Raw genomic sequence first — 24,214 nt, forward strand, 5'->3', positions numbered from 1 at the left:
AGCATCTCTACCTTTTAAAAAATATTTACTAAATTAAAGAGCATATTTCTACATGTTCTGCACAAGACAAAGGCAACATTTTGCTAAAAATATTGAATAGCTCCCTCCCATTCTTTTTTCAGGCCCTCCCTGTTAAGTTGCACCTCAGAGTGCAAACATTAAATTAACTGTAAGGCGTTTTCGTCTGAAGACATTAAAGACATGTGCTTCTGTACAATGTTGATTTTTAAAATGGAGGTTTTTCATAACAGCACAAAATGAGATTTACAGAAAGACATTAAATAATCACTGAAAGACTTGGTAAAAAGAATAAAAAAAAATCAATGGTTAAGCAAACCTGATGGTATACTGGTATAAATGTGGGAGATGTAAACAAAGTGAGCAGACAAATAACCATGTAGGCCCTACTTTCAATGTCTGAAATGGATAAACCATATAAGGTCTAGAGTGTTCATAGTTCCTGGGATTTTAGTTCTGTATGATACTAAAAACATACAAGTATTGTGCTGGGTATTTTGGCACCTAATCTTTCTAAATTTCTTATATATTGATAAGATTCTGGCATGGGAATAGATTTAAACAAGACATAATTCAATACCGCATGATTTCAGGAAAGGTCAATTGGTGCAAATGATAAGCACATCTTAAATGCTGAACAGCAAGAATCTTTTGCTAAGTGTCCAAAAAGGCTAACCGTAACCCAGACACATAAGTTGCAATTCTGTTAAAGTTGTGGCCTGGTAAAACCGCTTTACAATACTCTTATGGAAGCTTCATTAGACTTATTCACCAAGCCAACATGTTGGCTAATATATATGACATATTAGGTCCTGTGTCAAATTTTCCTTCCAAGGCAGTAACATTAGGCACCCCAGTTTTATTGAATGCAACAGTTGTTTCTACGACCACTGGAGTCTTTGAAGCGCAGCCGCATCTTAGGACGATACTGCTCCAAATACAAAAGTTGCTTGCTGCTAAAAGCTCCATGCCACTTTTGTCTTATGAATTGTCCTGCATCTTCGTATTTCATTCCACCTTCGATTAATGCGAGAGCAACAAGCACTGGAGCTCTCCCAAGGCCTGCAACACAATGAACAGCAATACAACAACCAGGTTCTTCACGAAACTTGATTTTTACAAGACTTAACCAGTCATCAACAATCTGGTTAGACGGTGGTGTACCATCATCAAAAGGCCAGTCAAGAACATGGATGCCTTCTTTCTCCACAAGAGTAGTGTCATAAGTTGCTTCACATACTCTTACTATTGTGGTAACTCCGTATTTCTTAAGTTCCTCTATAAATTTATTTAAGGTCGCATTGGTTGGATTGTGTGTAATAAGAAATCTCATGTTCTTGTATGTGACTTCTACAGGAGTTGGGCAGTTCATTCGAGCCATGTTAATTTAGTTAAAAAACACTCAATAGGGTTATGAAAGAATTTAAAAAATTGAATACAGAAATGATGCAAAGAAACTGAAGTCTACTTCAATATACTCCACTTGAAATTCTCAGTGCTTTGAGTATGAAGTTGGAAGTAATGGTAAATGAAATGAACCTCCTAACAAGAAGCAGCAATTCTTCAATCCAGTAATACTGAGGCAACAGAAAAGTGCACTGAGGTTTACCCCATCCAGGTCAGAACTCTTGTAAAAATGCTCTGCGGATTTCAATTCAACACTTCTGTGTCCAGGTTAACCACTCTTACGGAGGCTTCTTGGTGGAGTAGTAATGAATTTCTACAGTTCACTTGTCTGCATAGAGGTCGTGCTGTGCCTGGCAGTAATCTCCACTGCCCTTCAGAAACTCCATAAATGTGTGACCAAGAACACCACAGAACTGAGGAATATGTTTACTCATTGAAGATTGTGGCCTAATCGTACAGCCAGTCCCGAGGCGGCGGCGACACAGGCGGCGGCGGTGGTGGCAGCTGCAGGGCAGGGGGCGGCGGTGGTCGTCGCTGGGCAGCGATGCAGGCACCAGTCTCCAAGAGCAAACCATTTTAGCAGACTCAGTGTTCATATTTCAAGGCTCCCTCATCCTTGGTCACTTGGATCTGTCCTCCCTCCCTCTGATTTAGTTAGTTTGTACCAGGAAACGTCTATATTATTCAGAGAACATTTTATGAGACCGTGTTCCTAAATTCCCAAACTCTTTACCTAAACTATTTCCTGAACAAGACCTAAGTTGAAGGACTTCAGCATACAATTATTTTTGCTACGAAACTAGTTGCTGATGCTAATGACAACAATCTTGCTAATGGCCATCAAAACTCTCTGGATATTAAAATATTATCAACCGATTAAACCTATTTCAGGCTTGACAATGAAGAAGGTAAACACTTGTCTACAAGCAGATAAATAACAAATTACAGAAGTCAGGGTTAAATCTAATTAGTAGGCAAATACAAAATGTAGAAAATGACAAAAGGAAACTAATTTAGGAAGCTACAAAGGAAAAAAACGCTGCTATAATGATGAAACATAGAACAGGTAGCACACCAGGTACTAGAGTGACAATAGACAAGTGCACTGCCCAAGTACATAGGCTTTTAAAATCCATACAGGAATTATATGGATGATCATTCAAAAACAATGCCCTGCTGTTCTGAGAAGAAAGGGTCCCCACACGAGGGGAGCAATTATAAAGGATTCAATGGACTTACAGTGTGGGCTAGGCGACCAACTATGCCTTGCTCACAAAACCAGCTTGTCATTCATAAGTAACTAAGGGCAAGTAGCAACAATTTTCATAACTGGCAGTGGCAATATGGCTCTTAGGGAAAAAAAATGAAATGTCCAATTCAAGAATAAAGTCAACATTTGTGATGGAGCCTTACACTGCTTCCCTGCTCAGATTTGCCAATGAACATACATTTCAATAGAGGCTTTGTTGCCCGAGCTACTAGCAACTCTAATTGTAGAAATGTTGGGACACAGAGGATGGAAGACCTACAGGGAAGCCCTTTAGAAGGCATTACCTCACTGTACCCTAAAATCGCACAAGATACAGTGGAGTCAGTGCTGTTTCCAGCCCAACTTTACAGGAGAAATGGGGATACTCACAGCTTCCAGGGGTGGATTGTTTCCAACAAGTATAATCTTACAGTGGGTTCCCACCAGCCTGCCAGAGCACCAGGCACTAATTCCAGGAGATCCAACTACTGTTTCCCATCTCATACCTTCTAATCTCAGAAATAAAGACACACACACAAGCGCATGAGCGCATGTGCACACACACACACACACACACACACACACACAGAGTTAACCTAAATAACAGAGAGAGGTTCTCTAAGAGAAAATGATGTTTATGTGGGAGTAGGGCATTGCAATGGGAATACACGTGCCATAGTAAACTATGTGCACAGTCAGAGAGATAAAAGACAAATGTTTTTAAAGAAAAAATGATGAGGATTACATAATTATTTTGAAATAATTATCCTTGGCTACAAAGATCAATAACAAAGGTGACATCAGTCTGAGGTCATACAAGCAGTTGCTGGGCAGATGTCCTTGCATAAGTGCTTTTTTGTGTAAAGTTGCAATGGCTGTTGTGCAAGGTTGTGGTTTTTGCAAAGTCTTTTGTGATAGCTTTGTTATCAGGCATACAAGCATGAGAACCCTCTCTTCATAGCCTTCCCTGGCTCTTATTTGTCAGGGTTGTTTTTTTTTTTGTAAACACAAGTAACTCCATTGTGTTTCTGACAACTTTCACGGTACACATGCACGCAAAAAGTACCAGTGATCTTGGTGATCTTCTGAATCTCCAATGATAATATTAATACCTACTCTACCATGTTCCAGAATCTCTGATGATAATATCTATCTTACCATGTTCCAGAATCTCTGATGATAATATCTATCTTACCATGTTCCATACTAAAGGCTTTGTGCCCATTACCTCATTTTTTCCTTTGAAGAAACCTATAACAGGTACTTTTATTATCCTCATTTTATAAATGAGGACATGGAGGCACAAACAGTTAAAGTGACTTGCCTGAGATCACAGCCAGTACGTGACAAAGCCAGGACATAACCCCAGGCAATCTGATGATAAGCTTGTGCATTTACCATGTGCTCTGATACCATCTACATTTTGAGAACTAGACCAGTGATTCCTAACCATTCTTTCTTCATGAGCTCCTCTGAAAATTGGGTGAAATCAATGAATCTTCTCCCAGAAAAATGCCCATCTGTCCACATATGCACAAAACACATTTAATTTCAAGGGCTTGAGGGACTCCTGGAAGCTTATCCCGGAAGCCTATGGACTAGGGTCTATTGTAGGCTAGTCTACTCCCAGGCAGGAGTTTGGCCTAAAACTCCACCTAGCTCATCATACCCTTGCTTCCTCTGGGAGAGCTCATCTCCTCTGTTTTGGGTCTACTCTCACACCTAATGCTCTAGGGCTTTGTAACCTGACATTTGTGACCTCATATTTGCCCCAGCATACCATGCCCATGCCATCTCCTGCACCAGGATGAGGTTCCTACTGGGCTAGCCCAGCCCTGGCCCAGAAAAGATAAGCTCGAAGAATGTTCACAAAGAGAGCAGGGCAAAGTGTGTCAACTCCAAACACAGAGAGGGAGGGAAATCAAGTCCCCTAGCAGAGCAAATGAAAATTGGTGATGCCAAAGGCTCTCCAAGCACCGCCACAAACCAGAACTGGAAATGCAGTCAGGAAAGGATCTAAGTGGACACAATGGAAACTTACTCTAGGCATCTAGGGTGGGTGCTGCGGTTTGGCCTCCCCCACCGGAAATTCAATAGAATTTGAGCAGTTCCAGAGTGCTCAGCAGCAAAGAGATGTGAGATTCACATTTGAGCTCAGAGCAGGCGGGGGGCAACCACATTTGTGGTTCATTCATTCAGTCAACAGATAGTATTTAGCATTTGCTTCCTTATGAAGCAGTTATATGCCAGGCACTGTTCTAAGCACTTTACAAATATTAACTCACTCACTTCTCATGGAACCACAATGAGATAGGTACCACTCTTATCTCCATTTTACACACAAAGAACCCAAAGCACAAGAGAGATTCAGTGACTCGGCCAGCATTACGCTGCTAGTAAGTGGCAGAGCTGGGATTCAAACTCAGATGGTCTGGCCTGCAGCACACATGCTGTGAACCACCATGCTCCGCAGCTAGTGTGATCCAGGGACTCAGCTAGTTACTGGCAATAGAGCAGTGACCAGGACAGACCTGGTCCCTGCCTTCAAGGTGCTTACATTCTACGGTGACCCCAGAGTAGTCAACAGGCAATTCTACCATGTTATGATGAATTCCATTATTAGGGTCTGGGAGGCTGTGACCGGGCTCCAGGGCAGAAGCCAACAGGTTGCAGGGACTCTTTTCTTGGGGCCAGGATCAGAGGCAAAACAGAAGTAGGGGAACCATTTCTGGTTGGAACCATTCAGCTCCCACTCTGAAGCCTGGAAATCGGACAGCTGTGAGTGAGTCTCATATTAGGAATGGCAGGAGCACAGGAACCAAGCAAGTGTGGTCACTCCCACCTGGGGCATCAGAACAGCAGATTCCACAAAACTGTTTCCTCATCCATCTCTTCTTGCAGAAACTGCAAGCTCCCTGAAGGTAAGACCTAGGCCTGCACCTTTCTCCATCACACCCTCAGTGCCCAGCACAAGGCTGGCACCTAGTCAACGCTCAATAAATGTTTATTTAATTCATTCATTAAACTAATATTTGTTGAGCGCCTACTATGTTACCAAGAACGCTACTAGACTCTGGGATACAACAGTGACACACACAAAAAAATCCCTGTCCTTATTAAACTTTTTTTTTTTTTTTTGAGACAGAGTCTCACTTTGTTGCCCAGGCTAGAGTGAGTGCCGTGGCGTCAGCCTATCTCACAGCAACCTCAAACTCCTGGGCTCAAGCAATCCTTCTGCCTCAGCCTCCCAAGTAGCTGGGACTACAGGCATGCACCACCATGCCTGGCTAATTTTTTCTATATATATTAGTTGGCCATTTCTTTCTATTTATAGTAGAGACGGGGGTCTCGCTCTTGCTCAGGCTGGTTTTGAACTCCTGACCTCGAGCAATCCGCCTGCCTCGGCCTCCCAGAGTGCTAGGATTACAGGCATGAGCCACCACACCCGGCCTACTTTTTTTTTTTTTTTTTTTTTGAGACAGAGTCTCACTCTGTTGCCCAGGCTAGAGTGCCATGGCGTCAGCCTAGCTCACAGCAACCTCCAACTCCTGGGCTCAAGCGATCCTCCTACCTCAGCCTCCTGAGCAGCTGGGACTACAGGCATCTGCCACCATGCCCGGCTCATTTTACATGTGTGTGTGTGTGTGTGTGTGTGTGTGTGTGTGTATATATATATATATATTTTTTTTTTTTTTTTTAGTTGTCCAGCTAATTCCTTTCTATTTTTTAGTAGAGACGGGGTCTCGCTCTTGCTCAGGCTGGTCTCGAACTCCTGAGCTCAAATGATCCACCCACCTCGGCCTCCCAGAGTGCTAGGATTACAGGCATGAGCCATTGGACCCGGCTCTCTTAAACTTTGAGCTTACATTATAGTGGGAGCGCCAGACAATAAACAAAATGAGCAAGAAAAATATATAGGGTTTTAGGAGCAAAGGAAAGAAGGGAAGGGGGAAAGGAAGTATGGGGAGATGATGAAATTTTAGATACAATGGTCAGCAAAATCCTGTGAGAAAATGACACTTTCTCAGAAAAAGTCAAGACCTGAAAGGGGTGAGAAATTGGGCCAGGCAGACACCTGAGGGAAGAGTGTCAAGATGGGAACATGCCTGGCATGTGTGAGCGCCAGGGAGGACACAGCTGTGGCGGGAGAGGAGTGAGCTGAGGGGGATGGGAGCAAGAGTGCAGGTCAGAATGAATGAACGAGTGGAGATTGGGTCTGGTGCCTAGGAGCAGGGGAACAAAACTGGCGCCAAAGCCCAGAAGCCCTCTAAATCCTGATGAGGATCCACAGGGGAAGGGAGAGGGGAGGCCCCCCAGACGTGCCTATTAGTAACTCACACGCTTTCTAGCTCTATTCCAAAGGCTTGACTTCACTCTCCCCTCATACCCAACCCCATGCCCCCTGGGAGGAAAGGCTAGGTATTCTTTGTATCTCTTCTTCCTCCTCAGTTGGGAATTAGGACTGGGAGATGGCAGGAACAAGCTGAGATCGAGAATTGATCTGTAAGAGTTCACACACTCTATCTTGCTTCAAGAGTATTCCATTTGTCCTTGGTGATACTATGATGGCTGGCAAGATGGGCTTCGGCCATCTATTCCCCCTGGTCCTTCTGAAAAAACAAAACAAAACAAAAAAAAACAAACATTTCACTTTCAATTAGAGTCTTCAGACAGTATATTTCTTTCAAAGTCCCGCTTTTCCACTTCTCTCTCTTACTCTGGCCCTACCACCAGAGGCAAAAAGAATAACTGGCATTGCCCTTTTTTCAGGATCCCTGTGTCCAAGGGCCTGTACTGTCCCCAAAGAGTCCAAAGTTAAACTCTTCATTGTCTAGAAGATGATTTGTAGGAGTTCTTTAGATGTTTTGGATATAATACAAGCTCTTCACTACTTTTCTGTATTACAAATATCTTCACCACTCTGTGGTTTGCTTTTTACCCTATTAATAGCATCTTTTGATGAACAGAAGCTCTTAATTGTCATGTAGTCAAATATATCTTTTCTTCTTTGGTTAGTGCCTTTGTGTTTTGATTAAAAGGTCTTTCATTTCCCAAAGATAATGAAAATATTTTATTATATTATTTTCTAGAAGTTTTACCATTTTACCTTTCACATTTAGACCTATGTTTAACTGGAATAGACTTTTACGGATGATGTGAGGTAGGGATCAAGTTTTCTTTTGGCCATATGGATAGATAATTGTCTTAGCAAAATTTATTTTTTAAAAATTCTTTCCTCACTGAATAGCACTGGCACCTTTGCTGTATATCTGGTGACTGCATATGCGTGGGCCTGTTTCTGAACTCTATTTTGTTTCCTTGGTCTATTAGTCTATCAATGGTCCAACTATACTGTTTTAATTACTTTAAATATATAAGACAATATCTAGTAGAACAAATCCTATTTTCTTGTTCTTCAAGAGTGTCTTAGCTATACTTGGACCTTTTCATTTCCACGAAAATTTAAATTAGCTTTTCAAGTCTACCCTGCCCCCCACCTGGCATCCCCCCTCCCCCTGCCTCACACACACACACACACACACCCCTGTTGGGATTTTGATTGGAGTCTCGTTCAATCTATAAATCAGTTTGTGGAGAACTGACACTTTAAAACTATTGAGTCTTGCAATCCATGAACACAGTACATCACTTCATTTATATAGGTTTTAGTTTTTTTCAATAATGTTTTATAGTTTTCTATGTAAAGGCCTTGCATATGTTTCCCTAGATTTATCCCTATGTATTTTTATGCTATCGTAATTACTTAATATTTCTATTTTTATTTTTATTTATTTATTTATTTTTTTGAGACAGAGTCTCGCTTTGTTGCCCAGGCTAGAGTGAGTGCCATGGCGTCAGCCTAGCTCACAGCAACCTCAAACTCCTGGGCTCAAGCAATCCTTCGGCCTCACCCTCCCAAGTAGCTGGGACTACAGGCATTCGCCACCATGCCCGGCTAATTTTTTGTATATATATTAGTTGGCCAATTAATTTCTTTCTATTTATAGTAGAGACGGGGTCTCGCTCTTGCTCAGGCTGGTTTCGAACTCCTGACCTCGAGCAATCCGCCCGCCTCGGCCTCCCAGAGAGCTAGGATTACAGGCGTGAGCCACCACGCCCGGCCTATTTCTATTTTTAAATTTTAAGTTTCCAACTGCTTGTTGCTTATGTACAGAAATACAATTGGTTTTCTATATTGACCCCATGTCCGGCAACCTTTCTAAGTTCATTTATCAATTCAAATATCTATTCTTCAATTATTTTAAATATACTATATACACAATCATGTTTTCTAAAAATAAAGATGGTCAGTTTTTTTTTCCTTTTTCCTTTAAATCTTTAAACTTTTTGTTTTCCTTTTTTCTCTTATTGCACTGGCTAGGATTTCTAATACAATGGTAATAAAGGGAATCTTTGTCTCATTTCCAATTTCAGGAGGCAAGTTTTTAAGTATGCTTGCTGTAGGATTTTTTTTTTTTTTTTTTTTTTTTTTTGAGACAGAGTCTCGCTTTGTTGCCCAGGCTAGAGTGAGTGCCGTGGCATCAGCCTAGCTCACAGCAACCTCAAACTCCTGGGCTCGAGTGATCCTTCTGCCTCAGCCTCCCGGGTAGCTGGGACTACAGGCATGCGCCAACATGCCCGGCTAATTTTTTATATATATATCAGTTGGCCAATTAATTTCTTTCTATTTATAGTAGAGACGGGGTCTCGCTCTTGCTCAGGCTGGTTTTGAACTCCTGACCTTGAGCAATCCGCCCGCCTCGGCCTCCCAAGAGCTAGGATTACAGGCGTGAGCCACAGCGCCCGGCCTGCTGTAGGATTTTTTAAATAGATACCTTTTATCATAATTTAAAATTTTTCTTCTATTCCTAGTTCCTTATTCCCGTGTTTATTATAATTAATCCCTATCATTTAAGATAACTTCAGTATTGTTACTAACACCCAAAATAGCCTAATTATAACAATGATAATTTTGTCACTTTCTTTTAAATATTTATGCCTCCCATTTTTCTTTTTTGTAAATTTTTAATTGAAGCATAATTATACATATTATGGGATACAATGTGATGTTTTGCTATATGTATACATTGTGTAATGATCAAATCAGGGTAATTGGCATGTCCATCACCTTGAACATTTACCATTTCTTTGTGGTAAGAACATTTAAAATCCTCTCTTCTAGCTGTTTTGAAATTTATATTATTGCTATAATCACCCTACTGTGCAATAGAACACCAGAACTTATTCCTCCTACCTGATTGTAACCTGTTGACCAACCTCTCTCCATCCCCCCCTTCCAACTCCCCTTCTTAGTGTCTTGTAACCACTGTTCTATTATCTACTTCTATGAAATCAAGTTTTTTAGATTCAGCATACAAGTGAGATCATGTGGTATTCATCCTTCTGAGTCTGGCCTTATTTCACTTAACATAGTATCTTCCAAATTCATCCATATTGTCGCAAATGACAAGATTTTATTCTTTTTGTGGCTGAATAGTATTCCACTGTGCATATATACCACATTTTCTTTATCCATTCATCCTTTGATGGACACTTAGGTTGATTTCATATCTTATTATTGTGAATAGTGCTACATTAAACATGGGAGTGCAGCTATCTCTTCAACATAATAGTTTCATTTCCTTTGGATATATACTAAGAAGTGGGATTGATTGCTTGATCATATGGTAGTTCTATTTTTAATTTTTTGAGGAACGCCCATACTATGATCCATAATGGGTGTACTAATTTACATTCCCACCAGCAGTATGTAAGTGTTCCCCTTTCTCCACATTCTTGCCAACACTTATCTTTTGTCTTTTTGATAATAGCCATTCTAACTGAAGTGAGGTGATATTTCACTGTGGTTTTGATTTGCATTTCCCTGATAATTAGCAGTGTTGAACATTTTTTCATATACCTGTTTGTCATTGTATGTCTTCTTTTGAAAAATGTCTCTTGAGGTCTTTTGCCCATTTTACAATCAGATTATTTGTTTTTTGCTGTAGAGTTGTTTGAATTCCTTATGTAGTCTGGATATTAACCCTTTGTCAGATGAATAGTTTGCAAATATTTTCTCCCATTCTGTAGGTTGTTTCTTCAATATGATAATTGTCTCCTCTGCTATGCAGAAGCTTTCTAGTTTGATGTAATCCCATTTATTTTTGATTTTTTTCCCTGTGCTTTTGAGGTCATATCCAAAAATTCCTTGCCCAGTCTTATATGATGAAGTGTTTCCCCCTAAGTTTTTTTCAAGTAGTTTCATAGTTTTGGGTCTTGGATTTCAGTATTTAATCTACTTTGAATTTATTTTAGTATATAGTGGGGGTCTAGTTCCGTTCTTCTGCATATAGATATCCATTTTTTCAGCACCATTTATTGAAGAGGGTATACTTTCCCCAATATATGTTTTTGGCACATTTGTCAAAAATCAGTTGGCTATAGATGCATGTGTTTATTTTTGGGCTCTCTACACTGTTCTATTGATCTGTGTATGAGTTTTGATGCAAGTATCATGCTGTTTTGGTTATTAGAGCTTTTTAGTCTACTTTGAAATCAGGTAGTGTGATGCCTCCAGCTGTTTCCTTTTTGCACAGGATTACTTGGGCTATTTAAGGTCTTTTGTGGTTCCATACAAATTTTAGGACTTTTTTATATTTCTGTAAAGAATGTCATTGTTATTTTGATACGGATTGCATTGAATCTGTAAATTGCTTTTGGTAGTATGGACATTTTAACAATATTGGGCTGTGCACAGTGGCTCATGCCTGTAATTCCTGCTCTTGGGAGGCTGAGGCAAGAGGATTACTTGAAGCCCGGAGTTGGAGACCAGCCTGGGTAACATGGTGAGACCCTGTCTCTACAAAAAATAAAAAAAAATTAGCTGGGCATGGTAGCATGTGTCTGCAGTCCTGACTATTCAGGAGGCTAAGGCAGGAGGATTGCTTGAGCCCAGAAGTTTGAGGCTACAGTGAGGTGTGATCACACCACTGCACCCCAGCCTGGGTGACAGAGCAAGACCCTGTCTCTAAAAAAAATCAGAAACATTTTTTTGAGCCCAGGAGTTGGAGGCTGCAGTGAGATATGATGCCACTGCATGCTAGTCCAGGCCACAGAGCAAGAACTGTCTCAAAAAAATTTTTTTAAGAAAACCACAATATTGATTCTTCCAATTCCTGAACATGAGATGTCTTTCCTTTCTTTGTGTGTCCTCTTCAATTTCTTTCATCAATGTTTTATAGTTTTCAGTGTAGAGCTCATTTACCTCATTAAATTTATTCCTAGGTTTTTTTCGGTAGCTATTATAACTGGGATTGCTTTTTATTTATTTATTTTTTGAGACCGAGTCCCACTGTGTTGCCCAAACTAGAGTGCCATGGCATCAGCTTAGCTCACAGCAACCTCACACTCCTGGGCTCAAGCAAGCCTTCTGCCTCAGCCTCCTGAGTAGCTGGGACTACAGGCATGTGACACCATGCCAGGCTAATTTTTTCTATATATTTTTAGCTGGCCAATTAATTTGTTTCTATTTATAGTAGAGATGGGGTCTTGCTCTTGCTCAGGCTGGTTTGGAACTCCTGACCTGATCCACCTGCATAGGCCTCCCAGAGTGCTAGGATTACAGGCGTGAGCCATCGCGCCCAGCCTGGGATTGCTTTCTTGATTTCTTTTTCAGATAGTTCACTATTAGCATGTGGAAACACTATGGATTTTTGTTTTGTGTTCTGCAACATTACTGAATTCATTTATTAGTTCTAACAGTTTTGGGGTGGAGTCTTTAGGGTTTTCTACACATAAGATCATGTTATATGCAAACAGGGACAATTTGACTTCCTCCTCTCCAATTTGGATGTCATTTATTTCTTTCTCTTGCCTAATTGCCCTGGATAGGACTTCCAGTATTATGTTGAGTAGAAGTGGCAAAATGGGCATCCTTGTCTTGTTCCTGATCTTAGGAAAAAAGCTTTCAATTTGTCACCATTGAGTATGATGTTTGCTGTGGATTTGTCATATATGGCCTTTATTGTGTTGAGGTACATACCTTCTATACCTAATTTATGAAGAGTTTATCATTAAGAGATGTTGAATTTTGTCAAATGCTTTTTCTGTATTTATTGAAATGAGCATATGGTTTTTGTCCTTTCTGTTAATGTATCACATTTATTGATTTGCATATGTTCTTGCATATGAAGTAAGATTGACAGTGGATATTTTCAAGATGGAAGAAATAACAGCATATTAGAATGCTGATGAGGAAAAAAGCCAAGAGAAAAGTAAAATTGATAATGCAGGAGAGAGAGAATTACTGGAGTAATGTACTTGAGTAGGCAGGAGAGAATGGGATCTGGTGCAGAAGTGGTACAATAACAGGATTTACAGAAACTCAGAGTCACAGAATCTTCACTCAAGTTTGAAAAAGACCTTAAAGTCATGCACTCTAACCTTCTCTTGTGTGTATGAATTTCCTATGCAGTCTCCTATACACATGTTGGTCCAGCCTTTGACTGAAAGTCTCCAGTGATGATAAACTTAGAATTTCCCAAAGCAGCCATTTCCATTTTAAGACAGATACAATTAATTTTTCATTTTAAAATCAACCAGATGCAATCAGTACCTTGTTTTGGATTGGATTATGTTTTTTTTTTTTTTTTTGAGACAGAGTCTCGCTTTGTTGCCCAGGCTAGAGTGAGTGCCGTGGCATCAGCCTAGCTCACAGCAACCTCAAACTCCTGGGCTCGAGTGATCCTTCTGCCTCAGCCTCCTGGGTAGCTGGGACTACAGGCATGCGCCACCATGCCCGGCTAATGTTTTTTATATATATCAGTTGGCCAATTAATTTCTTTCTATTTATAGTAGAGACGGGGTCTCGCTCTTGCTCAGGCTGGTTTTGAACTCCTGACCTTGAGCAATCCGCCCGCCTCGGCCTCCCAAGAGCTAGGATTACAGGCGTGAGCCACAGTGCCCGGCCTGGGATTATGGTTTAAACAAACCAAGTGTAAGGGTCATTTTAGGGTCAATTGGGAAAATATTGATATGGGGTATTAGAAGAGATTAAAATTTATTAAAATGGTAGAGATTGTTGACTGGAAAAAAGTTTATACGACAGTATGTAGAGTGACCTTATTTGATATATATCTATTTGTGTGTGAATATACAGACAAATATGGAGGGTGGGGAGGAGAGGGAGAGACATCAGACAGATATGCATTAAGATGTTAAAAACAGTGATCTCTGGGTAGTGAGAATGTGGCATTGAGTTTTAGCAGAACTTTAATGGACAGATAGTTCTTAAACTGTTTCAGAGAATAGAAAAATGTAAGTTTCCCCAATTCTTTATATGAAATAGGATAACTGATACCAAAACCTTATGGTGATAGCAGGAAAAGGAAATATATGGACCAAATAAATATAGATATTAAAATCCTAAATATAGATGCATAAGTTTTAAATACAATCCAGATGATATTCTACAGGTACCTTCATCAATGTAATGAACAAGACTATAATGTTTGCCATCATTGTTATTATTCAACATTATTCTGAAAGTTCTACTTTATTAAATAAGAAAAATAAGAGGAACAATTTTAAAACCTCAATGAAACAGAGTTGGTTTTTTGAAAAGATAAAATCAACAAACCATCAGTTAAACTAAGAAATAAGAGAGAAGACTCAAATAAAACCAGAGATGAAGAAGGAGACATTACAACTGTTACCATGGAAATACAAAGAATCATAGGCAAGTATTGTGAATAATTATATAACAACAAACTGGATAACATAGAAGAAATGAATAAATTCCTTAATACAACCTACCAAGACTAATTCATGAAGAAACAGAAAATCAGGCCGGGCGCGGTGGCTCACGCCTGTAATCCTAGCTCTCTGGGAGGCCGAGGCGGGCGGATTGCTCAAGGTTCAAAACCAGCCTGAGCAAGAGCGAGACCCCGTCTCTACTATAAATAGAAAGAAATTAATTGGCCAACTGATATATATATATAAAATTAGCCAGGCATGGTGGCGCATGCCTGTAGTCCCAGCTACTCGGGAGGCTGAGGCAGAAGGATCGCTCGAGCCCAGGAGTTTGAGGTTGCTGTGAGCTAGGCTGACGCCACGGCACTCACTCTAGCCTGGACAACAAAGCAAGACTCTGTCTCAAAAAAAAAAAGAAACAGAAAATCAGCAAAGACCAATAGTGAGTGAAGAAATTGAATGAGTCATAAAAAGTCTCCCATCAAATAAAGCTCAGTACCTGATGGCCTCACAGTTGAATTCCACCGAACATTTATTTTTTTTTTTTTGTTTTGTTTTTTTTTTTGAGACAGAGTCTCGCTTTGTTGTCCAGGCTAGAGTGAGTGCCGTGGCGTCAGCCTAGCTCACAGCAACCTCAAACTCCTGGGTTCGAGCGATCCTTCTGCCTCAGCCTCCCGAGTAGCTGGGAGTACAGGCATGAGCCACCATGCCCGGCTAATTTTTTATATATATATCAGTTGGCCAATTAATTTCTTTCTATTTATAGTAGAGACGGGGTCTCGCTCTTGCTCAGGCTGGTTTTGAACTCCTGACCTTGAGCAATCCGCCCGCCTCGGCCTCCCAAGAGCTAGGATTACAGGCGTGAGCCACCGCGCCCGGCCTCCACCGAACATTTAAAGAAGAACTAATACCAGTTCTTCTCAAACTATTCCAGGTAGTTAAAGAGGAGGGAATACTTCCAAACTCATTCTACTTGGCCATCTTTACCTTTATACCAAAACCAGACAAGGACACAACAAAAAACCTACAAGCCATTATCCCTGATGAACATAGATGCAAAAATTCTTCACTATCAAACTGAATTCAACAATACACTGAGATAATTCATTATGATCAAGTGAGATTCATCTCAGGGATGATCCTGATCCTGGACTTGGATAACACCACCTTCTATGTTTGTCCCTCCAGCCCTAGAGGTGAAGCAGCTTCCTGATGTTGCTAAATCTCTGGATGAATTCACCATCCCTTCCTTGGATTCTCAGCTCTTCTATCACCTGAGTAACCAGTTCCTCATGTTCAATTCTTTCTGTTTAAAATTCTGAATGTGGTTTTTGTTTCCTCAACTGGACTTTGACTGATACAAAATACTTCCTTCTCTTAGGTTTCAGTTGCACCCTATTTTCCTCCAACCTTAACAGCCATTGCTTCAATCTTCTTTCCTGATTTCTCCTCATCTCTTGACCATTAAATGATGGTGTGCCTCAGGACTCAAACTTTGGACCTATTTGCTGTCTGTATTTTTATCTTTGGCAATCCTGTCTCATGGCTTTAAATAACATCTATATACTGGTAACTCCTAAATTTCGATTTCTAGCTAGATCTCTCCAATTGAGCTCCTTATTACATATCCAACTGCCTACCTGACATCTCCACTTAGATAGCCAATAGGAATTTCAAGCAAAACATGTTCAAAACAGAGCTCTTGGCCGGGCGTGGTGGCTCACGCCTGTAATCCTAGCACTTTGGGAGGCCGAGGCGGGCGGATTGCTCAAGGTCAGGAGTTCGAAACCAGCCTGAGCGAGACCCCATCTCTACCAAAAACAGAAATAAATTAATTGACCAAAACAGAGCTCTTAGTTTTCCCTCAAAAGCTGTTTCTCCTGGCTGAGTGTGGTGGCTCACACCTATAATCCTAGCACTCTGGGAGGCCAAGATGGGAGGATCACTTGAGCTCAGGAGTTCAAGACCAGCCTGAGCAAGAGCAAGACCCTGTCTCTACTAAAAATAGAAAAATTAGCCAGGCATGGTGGTGCATGCTTATAGTCCCAGCTACTCAGGAGGCTGAGGCAGGAGGATTGCTTGAGGCCAGGAGTTTGAGGTTGCAGTGAGCTATGATGACGCCACCGCACTCTACCCAGGGCAACAGAGTGAGACTCTGTCAAGAAAGAAAAAAAAGAAAAGAAAAGAAAAGAAAAGAAAAGAAAAGAAAAGAAAAGAAAAGAAAAGAAAAGAAAAGAAAAGAAAAGAAAAGAAAAGAAAAGAAAAGAAAAGAAAAGAAAAGAAAAGAAAAGGAGGGGAGGGGAGGGGAGGGGAGGGGAGGGGAGGGGAGAGGGAGAGGGAGAGGGAGAGGGAGAGAAAAGAAGAGAAGCCGGGGGTGCGGTGGCTCATGCCTATAATCCTAGCACTCTGGGAGGCCGAGGCGGGCGGGTTGCTCAAGGTCAGGAGTTCGAAACCAGCCTGAGCAAGAGCGAGACCCTGTCTCTACTATAAATAGAAAGAAATTAATTGGCCAACTAATATATATAGAAAAAATTAGCCAGGCATGGTGGTGCATGCCTATAATCCCAGCTACTCAGGAGGCTGAGGCAGAAGGATTGCTTGAGCCAGGAGTTTGAGGTTGCTGTGAGCTAGGCTGACGCCATGGCACTCACTCTAGCCTAGGCAACAAAGCGAGACTCTGTCTCAAAAAAAAAAAAAAAAAAGGAAGGAAAGGGAAAGGGAAGGGAAGGGCAGGGCAGGGCAGGGCAGGGAAGGGAAGGGAGGAAAGAAAGGAAAGGAAGGAAGGAAAGAAAAGAAAGAGAAAAAAAGAAGAAAAAATTAACTGGCTGTGGTGGTGAGCACCTGTATTCCCAGCCACTCTGGAGGCTGAGGCAGGAGGATCGCTTGAGCCCAAGAGTTTGAGGTTGCTGTGAGCTAGGTAGATACCACGGCACTCTAACTTGGGCAAAAGAATGAGACTCTGTTTCAAAAAACTCACGTTATTCTAGCCTCAAATCAAGGATTTACCATTGATTCCCCTAGTCCCGTCACTTCCTACCTTCTATCTATCAGCTAGTCCTGATAACAAAATCTCCAAGGCAGGGTGTGGTGGCTCACACCTGTAATTTCAGCTATTTGGGAGGCCAAGGTGGGAGGATAGCTTGAGCGTAGGAGATTCAAACCAGCCTGGGCAATAGCAAGACCCCATCTCTACCAAAAAAGAAAACAAAAAAAACCCACCCTCTAAAACACATCTCAAATCCATTCACTTTCTCTGACTCTTCCTTTACTACCCTGGTCCAACCACTCTCACTTCTTACTTGTACTACTACAATCATCTCCCAATTGGTCTCCCTGCTTCCATTCTTGCTTCCCAATAAGCCATTCTCCATGTAGCAGCTAGAATGACTTTAAAACATAAATCATATCATGTTACTCCTCTGCGTAAAAGCCTTCAATAACATCCCACTGTACTTTTTAAGATCCAAAATCCTTATTTGGGCCTGCAGGGCCCTACATGGCATGGTTTCTGGTCACTTCTCCAACTTCACCTCTTGCCACCCACTTGCTCTCTCTCACTCACCACAATCTAGTCACATCAGCCTTCCTTCTGTTCCTCCAACATGCTAAGCTTATTCTCTCTGTAGAGATTTTGTACTTTCTAATGCCATAACCTGGAATGCATTCTCCCTGATCTATACATGACTGGCTCATTCAGATCCTTTAGTTCTTATATGGCCCAAATGGCCTCGCCTTCAGAGCCCATCCCTAACTACTTGTCATTTACTATCACATCCCACTATTTTAGTTGATTTGTTCCTTGTTCACTTGTTTGTCACCCCTGCCCTCAGAATATGAGCTGCTTTATTTTCCACTGTGAACCCAGCTTCTAGTGCAATATCTGGTACATAATAGATACTCAATGTATCATAGTTGAAAGACTAAAGACTAGTGAATTATCCTTGAGCAGGAATAGGGGTATCTCTTCCTCTGAGATTGGAGAGAGAAAAGGATGGAGGTAGATGGAACTATTAATAATTGTGTCCGTATGTTCTCCGGTGCTTTGGAGAAGGAAATTATCTGCTGAGAGGGAGAGCATGTAGGAAGAGGTTTGAGGAAAGTGGTTCTAAATTGTTCCTGAGGGAAACAAGAGAGTTGCTGACCCAATACATATAAAAGGATTGACTGGCTGTGGTGAGAACGCATCTGACATTGGAACCATAAATTAACCGTGCCAAATATCCACTCATTTACAAGACATGAACATTTAACTACTTGGATAAAAGATCAGATTGCAGGACTGATTCTAAATTGAGACTTTGCAAGACAGATGTTATAGTATTAAAAGAAGGTAAGATTTACAACAGCACCAGAGAAATGAAGTACTTAGGTATGAATTTAAACAAAATATCTGTAGGATCTGTACACAAAACTATAAATCACTAATGAAAGAAATCAAGGCCCTAAATAAATTGAGAGATACATCATGCTCATGGGTTGGAAGATACAACATTATTAAGATGTCATTTCTCCCCAATATGATCTTTAGATTTTACACAATTCCAATCAAAATCCCAGAAAGAATATTACAGATACCAACAAGCTGATTCGAAAATTTATAATGGAAAGGCAAAAGAACTAAAACGGCCAAAAAATACTCTACAAAAGTACAAAGTTGGAAGAATCACACTACCTAATTTCAAAACTTTCTTACTATAAAAGCTACAATACTCAAATCAAGATAGTGTGGTATTGGTAAACAGATGGACAATGTACTGAATAGAAAGTCTAAAAATATGGTGAACTGATTTTTGACAAAGGTACAAATGCAAATGAATGGAATAAGGAAAGTCTTTTCAACAAATGGTGCTGGAACTGGACATCTGTATGTTAAAAAAAATGAACCAACACATGACTTATACCTTATACAAAAATTAACTCAAAATAGGTCATAAAACTAAAATGTAAAATATAAAACTTCTAGGAGAAAACACAGAAGAAAATCTACATGACCTTGGGTCATGAAAGGCACTACACCATTAAGAGAATGAAAAGATAGCCACAGACTGGGAGATGCTGCAAATCACATATTATCTGATAAAGGACTTATATCCAGATTATATAAAGAACTTTTAAAACTCGAAATTAAAAAAACCCAGTTTAGCCGGGCGCTGTGGCTCACGCCTGTAATCCTAGCTCTTGGGAGGCCGAGGCGGGCGGATTGCTCAAGGTCAGGAGTTCAAAACCAGCCTGAGCAAGAGCGAGACCCCGTCTCTACTATAAATAGAAAGAAATTAATTGGCCAACTGATATATATATATAAAAAAAATTAGCCGGGCATGGTGGCGCATGCCTGTAGTCCCAGCTACCCGGGAGGCTGAGGCAGAAGGATCACTCGAGCCCAGGAGTTTGAGGTTGCTGTGAGCTAGGCTGACGCCACGGCACTCACTCTAGCCTGGGCAACAAAGCGAGACTCTGTCTCAAAAAAAAAAAAAAAAAAAAAAAAAAAACCCAGTTTAAAAAATGGGTAGAAGATCTTAACAGATACTTTACCAAAGATATACATTTTAAATTAGCATATAAAAGTATGTTCACAACAAAAAAATCACATAACCCAATAAAAAAATGGGCAAAGGACTTGAATAACATTTCTCTACAGATAATATACAAATGGCCATCAAGCATATGAAAAGATGCTCAACATAACTAATCATTAGATAAATGCAAATCAAAACTACAATGAGATATCATCCCACACCTCTTAGGATGGTTACTAATAAAACCAGAAAATAGTAAGTGTTGATGAGGATGTGGAGAAATTGGAACCCTTGTGCACTGCTCGTAAGATTACAAAATGGTATGACTACTGTGGAAAACAATATAGGGCTCCTAAAGAAATTTAAATAGAACTACCAGCAATCCCACTTCTGGGTATATATCAGAATTGAAAACAGGCTCTCAAAGAGGTATCTGCACTCCATGTTCATAGCCCCCCTATTCCATAATATTAAGAGGTAGAAGCAACCCAAATGGCCATTGACAGATGAATGGATAAATAAAATGTGGTAGCCGGGCGCGGTGGCTCACGCCTGTAATCCTAGCTCTTGGGAGGCTGAGGCGGGCGGATTGCTCAAGGTCAGGAGTTCAAAACCAGCCTGAGCAAGAGTGAGACCCCGTCTCTACTATAAATACAAAGAAATTAATTGGCCAACTGATATATATATATATAAAAATTAGCCGGGCATGGTGGCGCATGCCTGTAGTCCCAGCTACTTGGGAGGCTGAGGCAGAAGGATCGCTCGAGCCCAGGAGTTTGAGGTTGCTGTGAGCTAGGCTGACGCCACGGCACTCACTCTAGCCTGGGCAACAAAGCGAGACTCTGTCTCAAAAAAAATAAATAAATAAAAAATAAAATAAAATAAAATAAAATGTGGTATATACATACAACGGAATATTACTCGACCTTAAAAAGGAACGATATCTTGTCACATGCTACAACATGGATGAACATCGAGGACATTATGCTAAGTGAAATAAGTGAGTCACAAAAAGATAAATTCTGTATAATTCCACTCATGTGAAATATCTGAAGTAATCAAATACACAGAAAAAGAAAGTAGAATGGTAGTTAGCAGGGTTGCAGGGAGGGAAAAAGGAGTTGTTGTTATCTAATGGATATAGAGTTTCAGATTTATGTGATGAAAAAGTTCTGGAGGGCCGGGCGCGGTGGCTCACGCCTGTAATCCTAGCTCTCTGGGAGGCCGAGGCGGGCGGATCGTTTGAGCTCAGGAGTTCGAAACCAACCTGAGCAAGAGCGAGACCCCGTCTCTACTATAAATAGAAAGAAATTAGTTGGCCAACTAATATATATATAAAAAAATTATCCAGGCGTGGTGGTGCATGCCTGCAGTCCCAGCTACTCCGGAGGCTGAGGCAGAAGGATCACTTGAGCCCAGGAGTTTGAGGTTGCTGTGAGCCAGGCTGACGCCACGGCACTCACTCTAGCCTGGGCAACAAAGCAAGACTCTCTCAAAAAAAAAAAAAAAAAGTTCTGGAAATCTGTATCGCAACAATGTGAATATATATAACACCATTGAACTGCACAATTAAAAATGACTAAGATGGTAAATTTTATGCTAAGTGGTTTTTACCAGTTAAAAAAAGAAAAACAATATGTTCAACATCATCTGTCATTAGGGAAATGCAAATTAAACTCACAAGATACTACTAAGAAACTGTGACAAATCAGAGAAAAGGGGAAATGATCCACAGTGATAAGAAACCTAAAATGGTCGAGACAAGCTAGGCTTTAAAAAGCTTTTCAGTTTCTCTTAAACAATAAAGTTACACTTCCAAATGTCACCAGTTATTACAGTGAGAACATTTCACATTTTAATATTTTGTCACTGGGCTGGGCGCGGTGGCTCATGCCTGTAATCCTAGCACTCTGGGAGGCCCAGGCGGGAGGATCACTGAAGGTCAGGAGTTCGAAACCAGCCTGAGCAAGAGTGAGACCCCGTCTCTACTAAAAATAGAAAGAAATTAATTGGCCAACTAAAAATATATAGAAAAAGAATTAGCCGAGCATGGTGGTACATGCCTGTAGTCCCAGCTTCTTGGGAGGCTGAGGCAGAAGGATCACTTGAGCCCAGGAGTTTGAGGTTGCTGTGAGCTAGGCTGACACCATGGCACTCTAGCCCGGGGAACAGAGTGAGACTGTCTCAAAAAAGAAATTTTTTGTCACAGCTGATAATTTACAAAAACAAAACAAAAAATAGAATAAGACTCTCCAAAATTTCAATAAGGCTCTTTATGCTAACATTAAAACACTTTAGGCTGGGCGCAGTGGCTCACGCCTGTAATCCTAGCACTCTGGGAGGCCCAGGCAGGAGGATTGCTCAAGGTCAGGAATTTGAAACCAGCCTGAGCAAGAGTGAGACCCTGTCTCTACTATAAATAGAAAGAAATTAATTGGCCAACTAATATATATATAAAAAATTAGCCGGGCATGGTGGCGCATGCCTGTAGTCCCAGCTACTCGGGAAGCTGAGGCAGGAGGATTGCTTGAGCCCAGGAGTTTGAGGTTGCTGTGAGCTAGGCTGACACCATGGCACTCACTCTAGCCTGGGCAACAAAGTGAGACTCTGTCTCCAAAAAAAAAAAAACAAAAAAAAAAAAACGATAGGATGTTGGCAATGGAAGCAGCCTTTTCATTGGTTTTCAGTGCTTTTGTGGCAACCTCAGGATATTCCACCTTGGCTTTAATCCAGTACATATGGAGGTCTGAAGTTGTCTCAAACATACTTTTAAGGCCACCATCATTTGTGATCTCAAGCAGTTGATCCTCTTCTAACATGGACAAAGTTGATTCACCTGGCTTATTCACAAATGGATTGCAGATCCATTCCTTCCTGGTTCAGGAGTCTTTTGTAGTTGGGAAGTAATGCTCAAACTCTTTTGAAAGCTGAGATAGGTGATCATGTACCAGCTGGGAGAAAGAAGGCCCTGGCTCAGTCTCTTTCAAAATCTCTGCTAATGTTTGAAACATGTCAAAAATCCCAATGTTCACTCATCACCCCCATAATTCTAGTTTGGCTTTGAATGCAGTCATTTTATCTGTTGCCTCGAACACAGTTGTCATTCTCCCCTGAGTGACAGATTTGAGCTCGTTGAGCAGGTTGAATATGTCACACAAGCAAGTTTTGTGACCCATTCTGTGTCACTGAAATGTGCTGTCAGTAGTGACTGTTTTTCTAAAAGAAATCTCTGAAGTGCCTCTCATAATTCAAAAACTCTGGCCAGTGATTTACCTTTAGAAAGCCATCTTCTGTGTTTAAGAGAAGATGTGGGCCAGGCGTGGTGGCTCACACCTATAATCCTAGCACTCTGGGAGGCTGAGGTGGGAGGATCGCTCAAGGTCAGGAGTTCGAAACCAGCCTGAGCAAGAGCAAGACCCCCGTCTCTACTAAAAATAGAAAGAAATTAATTGGCCAACTAAAAATATATAGAAAAAAATTAGCCGGGCATGGTGGCACATGCCTGTAGTCCCAGGTTCTCGGGAGGCTGAGGTAGGAGGATCACTTGAGCCCAGGAGTTTGAGGTTGCTGTGAGCTAGGCTGATGTCATGGCATTTTAGCCCAGGCAACAGAGTGAGACTCTATCTCAAAAAAAAAAAAAAAAAGAGAGAGAGAGAAGATGTGTGTGCTCTGCATCCATCTCCTCACAGAGCTGAGAGAACAGACATGAGTTAAGGGCATGTACATTAATGTGGTTGATAATTTTAATCACATCTGCGAAACATTTAGTCAGGTGACATTTTTCAGCTAGCCAGCATTTCTCTATGGATGACACAGTACATAGACTCACATTCAGAAGTGACCTCCTTTCATTCCTGAGCAATGAAACCAGAAAGCTGTCCAATCATGGCAGCCACTCCATCCATGCACATACTGACGCAAAATGACCAATTCAGTTTTGCTGATATGTAATCATTCAAAGACTTGAATAGTCCTGCAGCTGTGGTGTCGGTTGGCAACAAACATGCACATAACATATCCTCATGCACATCCTCTTGAAAAATATATTGCACAAAAGCAAGCATTGTTGCTTTGTTGTCAACATCGGTAGACTTGTCAACCTGGATCACATACCACAATGACTTATTAATCCTAATAGTTGTGCATCAATATGCTCTGCTATTTCATCAATTCACCTAGTTATGGTGCTAGCTTAAAGAGGAACACGTGCCACCTTTTGAACTGCGGGCTCTCCTAAAATTTCACAGCAAATGTCCTTATCAGCAAGCAAGAT

At 41.0% G+C, this 24,214-nt stretch overlaps 1 long non-coding RNA gene and 1 pseudogene across 2 annotated transcripts; both read right to left on the minus strand.

The window, feature by feature from the left end:
* Positions 1–390: 390 nt before the first annotated feature.
* On the minus strand, positions 391–1,399 carry LOC142865823 (protein tyrosine phosphatase type IVA 1 pseudogene; annotated as a pseudogene). Its single transcript, XR_012915925.1, has one exon. The product of XR_012915925.1 is annotated as a protein tyrosine phosphatase type IVA 1 pseudogene (transcript).
* LOC105857167 (uncharacterized) lies at positions 391–2,000 on the minus strand. Its single transcript, XR_001147522.2, has one exon. It is a non-coding gene; the product is annotated as an uncharacterized LOC105857167 (long non-coding RNA).
* Positions 2,001–24,214: the final 22,214 nt, after the last annotated feature.

This window comes from Microcebus murinus, chromosome X (genome assembly GCF_040939455.1).
Source record: "Microcebus murinus isolate Inina chromosome X, M.murinus_Inina_mat1.0, whole genome shotgun sequence".
NCBI classification, from domain to species: Eukaryota; Metazoa; Chordata; class Mammalia; order Primates; family Cheirogaleidae; genus Microcebus; species Microcebus murinus.